A 10,453-nucleotide genomic window follows, 5' to 3' on the forward strand; every position below is an offset into this window, starting at 1 on the left:
GCAGGTTTAACCATTCACATTGCCTAGAGTATTTGTTACTTTTGGCGGGACCCAATCACAACATTTAGAGTATTGACCAATCACAGAGTGGGCCCAGGACCCTCAGGTAGGGCGTGACTAGTCTTAGCCTCCATCTTTAGGCCTGCCCTTAGAATGTTACAAGGGTGGTCCCTTTTGCCTTGGGCAATGTGTGCCCTTCTATTGTTTCATGGAGTCAGTTTCAGACCTGCATCCTTACATGTATATATAAAATGATACTTTACCTAATATATCAATGAAGCCCTGATTGATCCTGACCCCACATACCATAAATGTAGGCAAACTGCAACACAAAATTCTGGAGGTGAAGAGAATAACAAAAGGTCCAGAGGACCTGAAGGCATCATGAGAACCACAAGCACATTATCTAAGCAATCCTAGAATTTCACCTGTATGTTTCACACATTACCAGTTGAACATAAATGAGAATTTTATAAAACACTCAAAGGTGTTTGCTACTGCAAAAGTTTTTAATTTTATCTATTAGCCACCATTTTGGTTACTTATTTGTATTTTCACCTGAGTGAAATATAAAGCATAAAATATTGCCTTTCCAATACATTAAAAGAAAAAGAAAAAATAAAAAACTAACTGATTTAAAGGGGGTCATTGTTTAAGTTTATCACTGTATTTAAGTGTCAAGTGGGAGCTCTCTAGTAAAATAACTCCAAGGCTGAATTTCAATTAAGTTTAAAGAAAGGTGGTAGGGGGAAATTGCAGAGACAAAAAGCTTTAAGTATGAAAATTCAAAAGTAAAAGAATTAATGAGCCATGTTAAGTGACATTTTTTTTGTAAAGAGGATAGTTAATAACTACTTAACTAAATGACTTTTAGAAATGTTTTAAAATATGCCACTCAAAAAACTTTTTTATAAAGTTTTTTTAATTTAAAAAGGGAGAATAGGCAATTTTCTTTTGCAATCAAATCCACAACAATGGCTCACAAGCTTCAGATTAATTGGTCTTATATCATGTATATTCTGATTAGCACTATGTAAATTCTATATTGATCCCATGTTCTTGGAACAATTGATATTATTGATTAAATTTAATTTTGTCAGTATGTTGGCTCTAAAATTTTGGTCCATAATTTAATTTGAATTGCTTACCTATAAATAAAGGTGAACATCTTTAAAATTTTTTTAATGTTTATTTATTTTTGAGAAGCAGAGAGAGAGAGAGAGAGAGAGCACAAGAAAGGGAGGAGCAGAGAGAGAGGGAGACACAGAATCAGAAGCAGGCTCCAGGCTCTGAGCTGTCAGCACAGAGCCTGACTCGGGGCTCGAACCCACAAACTGTGAGATCATGACCTGAGCTGAAGTCGGAAGCTCAACCGACTGAGCCAGCCAGGCTCCCCAAAGGTGAACATCTTGAATTACGTAAATGACCTATTTCTTGTTTTTTAAATTCCTGTTCGTGAAATCTTTCCATGTTTGTTTTCTAATGAGTTGTCAGTCTTTATTCTTCTTGATTTTTTAAAGAAGTATTTTGCATATCCATATTTTATTATATTTTTATGTTATTTTTAAGGAAATATTTGCCTACTAATATTTTAACAACTATATTATAATAATATATTATATTATTATTAAATTTGTCAAATATTTGGCTTTCGTGATCATCTAGTTTATCTTTATCTTCCACTTTATTTTTCCTTCTACACTTATTTCTTCTTTCTACATTTATGAACATCCAGTTGTTCATTCCAACATTCAAAAGATATATTATATATTAATTTTCAGCCTTTGTTTATGAACATATAATGCTACACATTTCTAATTAATCATCAGGTAGCTGCTTTTAACATGCATTTTTATTATTGTTAAGTTTAATTATTTTCTCATTTGCCATGTGTATTGATATATACTTATATATTTGCACCCATGTTTCTTAATGCATATTCATTTTAAATAGATTATATATCAGTCATAAATGCATTCTCTGAAATGATAGCACTTCTTTAAATTAATTGAAACTTAAAGAATACATTATTATGATTACTTCTTATAGATGTTCAACACACGCCTAAAGAGAATGTTTAATTTGGGGAGGTAACATATATTCATTAAATAAAATTTGTTTACTATACACACATACACACACAATATACATATATATGTATATGCTAAAAATATATTTATAACATATAATATACACTAAATATATACATATTTTTTTCATAACTTGTATCCTGATTTTTTGTAAACTTCATCAACAGCTATTGAATAGTATCTTAAAATGACTTTTTTGGCCACCTGGGTGGCTCAGTTGGTTAAATATCTGACTTCACCTCAGGTCATGATCTCATGGGTTGTGCCCTGCATTGGCTCTCTGCTGTTGGTGTAGAGCCTGCTTCAGATCCTCTGTCTCAACCCTCTTTTTGTCCCTCTCCTGCTCACGCCCTCAATCTCTCAGAAATAAAATAAACACTTAAAAAAGAGTTTTTAAAAAATGCCTTTTGCATTACATGTTTTAAAGTTATATTATTATGTACATACATAGAAGTTTCATGTCTTTCTGGTGAAAATTTTTCATTATATAAAGACACTTTTTTGTGTAAATATAGTTGTCTTCAATTTTGTTTAATATTAGTGTGGCTATACCAGCTTTTATTTATTTATTTATCTTTCTATTTATTTATTTATTTATTTATTTATTTATTCATTCATTTATTGGTTAACAGTGCCCTGATGTTCTTTCTCCTCCTTTTACTTTTACCCTTCCAGATATCCTTTATTTTACTTGTGATTCTTACATGCTGTATATAGCTATTGGTCTTTATTTTCATTTTTAAAAATCTTTTCTCTGTAGTAGATTTTGAGAACTTTTCTTTGACTTCAGTATTATGTAGCTGTATTGACACCGATTTTCTCATTGACCAAACTACTCAGCCTCCCCTAGGATTTTCTGACTTTTGGACTTTTGAGTTCATCGCTACATTGTGTAATTTTAGCAAGAATTGTAAGTCATTTTAATAAGAACCCCACACCCTCAATTTCTGATAGCCATTGATATCTAATCGTGTTTCTTATTCTCCACCGTACCCCAGGTCAGCTGGCCTGCCCACAGTAATATTCCTGCCAGGTCAGTTTAGCCAGAACCCTCCCCCGACTTGCACTTGATTCCCCTAATAATGTTTATCAAATAACCTGCACCCTGCTCTCTCGCTATTAATTTCTACTTGCCTAAGCTATATTCGGAGTTGAGTCTAGTTTCTCTCCCCCATTGCAACACTTCATCTCAGTGGTCACATAGTCCCCTATCCCCCTTGAGGAAAGCCTTTCTTACCATGCTTTCACACTGTCATTGATTTTTTTTTTCTTTAACAGTACTAATTAAGATGAGTTTAGTTGTAGTTTTTCTGTCTACTTATCTTACTGGGACACTTTGCTCTTCTATAATGTTAGAACTATGCATTAATCATTTTGATAAAAATTTCAGTTATTGTTTCTTCATATTTTACTTATCCCCATTTAGTTTACACCTTTTGGGGAGGATAAGGAGAAACACAAATCCAATGTCTGCTGAAAATTATGAATCTCTTCTCCATATCTTTAAAACTGTTTTGAATATTTTTTTACTCTGTTGGCTCATATTGCATATTTTTTTGGTTCTATCTTCCAATCCACTAATTCTCTTTTGGCATATTTAATCTGCTACTTCAACTATCCAAAGCTTTTTATCTTTCATAAGTTTCACTTCTAGATACTCCTTTGGGTAATCTTCGGATCTACCTGGACAGTTTATAGTTCCAGTCATATTTTATTCTTTTCACATAGTAAATGTACTTATTTTATATTCTCTAGTCATTTATGGTGTTCTAATTTTTTTAACTGCTTTGCTGACTCTAATTCATGGTGGCCTATCTGTTTATGTGTTTGTGTTTCTGGTTTTTGAAGGGAGGTATTGGGCATATGTTCTTTAAAACTTTATCTATGGGAATTCTTCCATACTTGGTCTTAAGATATATTCCTCCAGGGAGTAACTATAGTTGTCTCTGCCAGATTTCTAGGACATGACAATCACAGCACAACTTAAATACATACTTGAAACTTGGCATTTATGTGGCCTTAGGTGGTATCAATTCTGGCTTAACTACTAAGTCAGGCAGAGAAGGACAGATACCATATGTTTGCACTCATAGGTCTAACAGGAGAAATCTGACAGAGGACCATAGGGAAGGGAAGAGGGAAAGAGAGTTGGGTAGAGCGAGAAACACAAATCATGAGAGACTATTGAATATTGAAAATGAACTGTGGACTGAAAAAGGAGGGAGAGGGAGGAAAGGGGGTGATGGTCATGGTGGGAGGCATTTGTGGGGAGAAGCAGTGGGTGTTATACGGAAACCAATTTGACAATAAACTATTAAAAAAACCTATATGTAAGTTTGTTTTGGCAAATAACTCTTCACTTAGACTTTCCTGCCTCATTAAGAGCTAAAGCTGAGACCGATAATTTTCTTTCTCAGACTCCTTTGGAATATGGAGTTTTTCCTATGGTTATAGTTTTTCCTGTGGTGGATAGTTCCTTCCTATGATTATTAATTCTTGGAATTTCTGGTTTAAAAGACATGAGCGTGCCTGGCTGGCTCAGTTGGTTAAGTATCCAACTTTGGCTCAGGTCATGATCTACGGTTTGTGGGTTTGAGCCTCGCATTGGGCTCTGCGCTGACAGCTCAGAGCCTGGAACCTGCTTCAGAGTCTGTGTGTGTGTCTCTCTCTCTGCCTCTCTTCTGCTTGTGCTCTCTCTGTCTCAAAAATAAATAGGTAGACATAAAAAAAAAGACATTAAATCTTTTAGGCCTTTGCTTAAGCTATAGTCCTTGCCTCCAAATCTCTGTGTATCTGGTTAAAACTGAAGCTCTAGTCCCAGAGAGATCGCCTGGTTACTACTGGGACCCTTACAACTTTAGGCTTCACTGGCTCTTTCAGTTTCCTGCTCTTTCATTGGTTTGGGCTGATTTCTGTGCAATCAGCTAAGCATCAAGATTTTTTAAGAAATATTTTCCTAGTACTTCAGGTATGTACAAAATGTTTTTTTTAAGGATATCTACTCTGTCAAAAATACCAGAAATAAATTGTTAAGGAAATCTTAAAGACATTTGAAAGAATGTTGGGAGCAATAACTTTCCCATAAAATTCATATAAATTTTTTTCATTTTCATAAATTAGAAATTAATAGTCAAAATCATAAACTATTCATTAGTTGTGTAAATCTATGGATTGTATTTGCTTCTAGATTGATAAATTATTAATTATAGCATATCATTACATATTTTGGTTATTAAATATGCACTCTATTATTTAGTTAATATGTCACAATAGATAAGTTCTTAATGTTTCTTCTTACTGTGTTTCTGACAAAACTGTGCATCATTAGTTTATTATCCTACAAAGTAACAGAACTGCAATATTCAGACTTCAAATCACAAGCAGTTAGCTATTGCCTAATAATTAAATTTCTATAGTAGTTTACGTCCTATGGCTGACCTTTTGGTTAATGAAGCAAAAAAATTATTATAGAAATGAACCAATATAAGTATGTAAAGGGATTGCTAAACTTTCCAAGATTTTGGTTTTTTTTTTTAATCCTGGAAATTTAACAATATATATGTCAGTATTCATCATTTTCAAATTAAGCCACAGTTTTGGAGAAAATCTTTTATTGAATTTGTTATGAAGTGGTATTGCTACCCATTTTGAGAAGTACTGCTAAGCACTCCAATCTGTAGTTGAATGCCATAAGCAATTTAGTGTATGATGAAATATATATGACACTAAGAGAATCATACTCATAAGTCCCTTCAGATCGAAAATGAAAAGGATGCCAGTTTAAGTTGTGGTGTTTTGCATTTTATTTGTTTGAAAGCTTTTTTTTATATTTCAATATGTAAGAAGTCTGTGATGGAAAATCTATTCAATGAGAAAATCGCCTAAGGAGTATAAGTATGAAATGGGGGTTTTATTGAATTAATAGATGGAGGAAAGTATCTCCCAACATTACGACCAAATTGACATATTATTAACCATCTAGAAAACTTTGCCACAATTTTTAACTTTGTGCATTATTTGACCCAGTATTTATGGCCATCTACGATACACCTCAAACCTCTTTTTCACTACTTTCCTTTAGTCACCCTCTCCCCCTTTTTATACCAATAATATATATCATGATATTGGAAAAGCTGTTTAAACTTTTTGGACCTCAGTTTCTTCATCATTAAAACCTTAGGGTATACATAATCTTGAGAGCAGAAATTAAGACAATATGCAAAGTATTCAATACAGTAGTTAACCACACAAATGTTATCACTCAAAACTATTCACCCCACTGTTTTATTTTCAATATTTTTGAGGACTTTTTAGCATCCTCTTACAAAATTTTCTTTCACTATAATTTCCACATAAATTCTAAAAATTAACTGTGAATTGGTTTCAAAGGTTTGCTAAATATCCCTTACCTTATGAAGATTTTCTAATCTCCTCATGCTTTCCATTTTAAAGTAATTCATTTGAATTCCCATAGCATTTCTCTTTAAATCCTCCAGTACTTACATTCTATGAGGTACAATGAGTATTCATATATATCTCTTACATATTATATAGATTGTAGTTTCTCTGGGACAAGATGTATTTTTCATTCACATGTGTATCTCAGGAAGCACCTAAGATGATGGATATTATAAATTCTATATTTGTTGATAAATAAATTGAAGAAATAATTTGTAGGTACTGTTATAAGTTGTGCCCAACTGATACCAAAAATTCAGAGAAAGAATGAAATATTCAATAAATTAACTGCTTTGGTTATCCTACTGTTTAATATTATCTAGAGAATTATGACAAATTACCACTATTACTTGGAGCAAAAGATGATAGCCTGAGTATTAAAAAATTATAATATAGTGGATAATATTCATCTTGCTTATAAGGCACACTCAGAGTGAAATGAGGGCACACATGTAAACTTGAAGGTTACTTTCAGATGGCAAAAGAACACTGTAAGATAAATATCTTAAATAAGTTTAAAGAAAAAATGGGTTAGTAAGAATGGACTCTAGAAAAGAGAGAACCAAAGTGCAGAGGATGTTGATGCGCTCATTCATTCACTCAGCAGATACTTCCTAATCCCTTATGGTGGGCCAGATGCTGTACTAGCAAAAGAATGCATATTGTTCTTCCCCTTCAAGAGTATTTAAACAAAAGTAAACATCAAATTATAACAATCTATGAAGGATATGAATCCTGATTTAAAGGTAAAAGGGATATTTTTGAAAAGAAGGGAAGAAAGAAAGAAAAAAAAAGGGAAGAAAGGGAAATAAAACAAAAGAAAAGGAAAGAAAGCAAGGAAAAGAAAGAAAAATTCACTCATACTGTGAATTAAAGGCTGGTAAAAGACTAGACATAAGAAGCCCAAATGGAAGAGTGTTTCAAGTAAGGAAATCATGAACTAAGGAACAGCTTATGGTACTGGTGCATAGTGGTGAAAAAGGAGACTAGTAATAAATGAAGTTGAGGAGTTGGCCAATTGAAAATCATTCAGAGCCTTGTCATCTGTGAAGAGAAATGTGTGTTTTCTCAAGCCCAGCTATTGGTCTTCGGACCAATTTATTCTAAATTTCTTTGGATTTTAGTTTATTGCAATGGAAAGGCATTAGCGGGTTTTAGGAATAGAAGTGGCATCATTTGATTTACTAAAACAAACAAAACAAACAAACAAACAAAAAAACCCGTTGATATTCACAAGGGAGAATTAAACAAGGGGAATCAGAGAGCAAACAGGAGGAACAATTAGGAGGAGGCTGTTACTGAGAATCATGTGAGAAACTTTGCATCCTGAACAAGGAAGTGGAGATAAATTATTATATACTTCTACCACTATTCCAAAAACAGACACTTGATCTGTGAACATGTCATGATTATTATGGCAGATCCCTATACAAAATATAAATTCACTAGGCTCACGTACTTGGTGATAATATTTACCTCTGCAATAAGATTAATTCTCCTCTATTTAATTTGTACTGAAAACGTGACTTTCTGATTGACTCCTAAATTAAAACTTTCTTTCAACTTTCTCAGAAGGTGTTAATTAAAAAATGTGACTATTCTAATTATCCCAAAAAATGATATTACTTTTTGTAACTTTTTAAACTGGCATTGGGGCACCTGGGTGGCTAAGTCAGTTAAGCAATGGACTTCAGCTCAGGTCACAATTTACAGTCGTTGGTTTTGAGCCCCTCGTTGGGCTCTGTGCTGACAGCTCAAAGCCTACTTCAGATTCTGTGTCTCCCTCTTTCTCTGCCCCTCCGCTGCTCATTCTCTGTCTCTGTCTGTCAAAATAAAATAAAGACATAAAAAAATGTTAAACTGGCATTTGACTTATACATAAGCTTTTGATGAGATGATTAGAATGACCCTAATATGACTGACTCTGATCAACCCTCAGTATACTATTTCTAACCTGATACAGCACTGACTTCAAAAAAGTAAATAAATCTTTTACTAAATTACAAATAATTTTATCAATATGTATAAAATATCAAATGCTTTAGATCATAGGTAGTAATAGCTGAGCATATGATAAAAGCTTTACATTACATTGAATTTGATTTACTTTTCTCTAGGTTAGTCAATATACATATAGTTTGAGACAATAATGGAGATATAGTATTAAAGATAGCTCAGTGGTAGTAGACAATTAAGCCACAAGCACCAAGTTCAAGTTTAATATTTTCAACTTGCTAAATGTGAGGGTTTGTAACCATCACTTAACCACTTCAGGCTACAATTACTTTCTTTGTAGAGGAAACTATTAAATCTAATGAAGATTAATATCACATTCAGCTCTGTAATCCCATGTCTTATATAATATAAAATGTCATCCATTAGTTCAAGAAAGAAATAATAAAGGCAATAAGGAGAAAAGTAGAAATTTGACCCAAATCAGAATCCAGCTTAATTTTATATAAATGGACTAGCAGTCAGTTGGTCGTCAGGCACAGAATGGCCTTTTTTCCAAAAAGACGTTCATTCCCTTACTCATCCAATCAGAACTATTATTCTCAAAAGAATAACATTTATGAGAATAGCTGTCACAAATATGTAGATGCATGAAATTCAGTTTGACCTTATAGAAATCAAAAGCAAACAATATAAAAATCCATAGACAAGAAGCCCTGGAAAATTAATCATGACATATTAACTAAAAGAAACAAAGCACTACAACCCACTCTTTGATTAGTTTCTGATTTGCTTAATCAAAATTAATCTGGTACCCAATGTACTGTAACAAATTCACAAATCTAATTAAAAAATATATACTGTGTTTCTAATATGATTATTAATGCACTTGATTATTATTGAGTATCTCCTATGTGCTAAGTTCTATGCTAAATAATGGCCATTATCCTAACTGCAGTGGAAAAGTCAAACAAATAAATGAGGAGGACTGTAGCTTTTCATAAATAATTTGAAAGGAATAATAATGGTTTCATGAAAAGCCGTTAATCTGGAGGCTCCATATTACTGTCCTCTTACATGACATTTATACTCAAAAACTAATTGACTAGATATACATTAATTTGATACAGTATAATATGTATATGCTTTAATGTTAATAATGAGATGAAATAGCTAAAATTATCATCTTTTAAGCTGTCATATAACCTAACTATCCAGATTAATGTAAATACAGAAATTTAAATATTGTGCATTAATTTGCTCACTGAAATAAATATCCATTGTTTGTTTCCTTTGGGCCAGAGAATGAATCTCAGAGGTAGTTTAACTCAATTCTCTCAATAAATATTTTTTAAAGATAGATTAAATAAAGATATTTTTAAAAGTAGATTGCTTCCAAAGATGCCCAATGAGATAATGGAAACAAGACAAGGACTCGTTTTGTTTCTTTTATTGTGTGTGGCCTTTAAAAGAATTATTGCTATTCAAAGAATGACTGACTAGAAAGCATTTGTTTCTGGTGAGCTTTCAAAAGGTTCATTGAAAAGCTGAGTTAATTAAAATTGTATGAGCCTTCTTGGGTGCAAATATTCATGGGTAGAACCAATGATATTTCTTACAAGACTTCCCGGAAGTTTATAATTTAAATCAGAAAACAAGGATGCGAAAAACGACAAATACAGTAATAACATATAAAAATAAATTTAAAAATTCTTTATTCTCACTGAATGTTAAGAAGCTTGTCTACTAAAAAAAAAAAATAGGTTTTTTTCCACTGTGTCCTCTTTTGAGAGGGTGAGAAGGTAATGACTTATACCTTTCCAGTTAAATAAGGAATCACAGGATAGTCAATATGTCAATTGCTGCTGGAATTTAATTAACAAGAAAATGTTTGTGTGAAAGAGTAAGAAGGCATTCTTGGCATGTAGTTTAGTAATTGAGAAAGTTAAGTG

This window comes from Suricata suricatta, chromosome 1 (assembly GCF_006229205.1).
Source record: "Suricata suricatta isolate VVHF042 chromosome 1, meerkat_22Aug2017_6uvM2_HiC, whole genome shotgun sequence".
NCBI classification, from domain to species: domain Eukaryota; kingdom Metazoa; phylum Chordata; class Mammalia; order Carnivora; family Herpestidae; genus Suricata; species Suricata suricatta.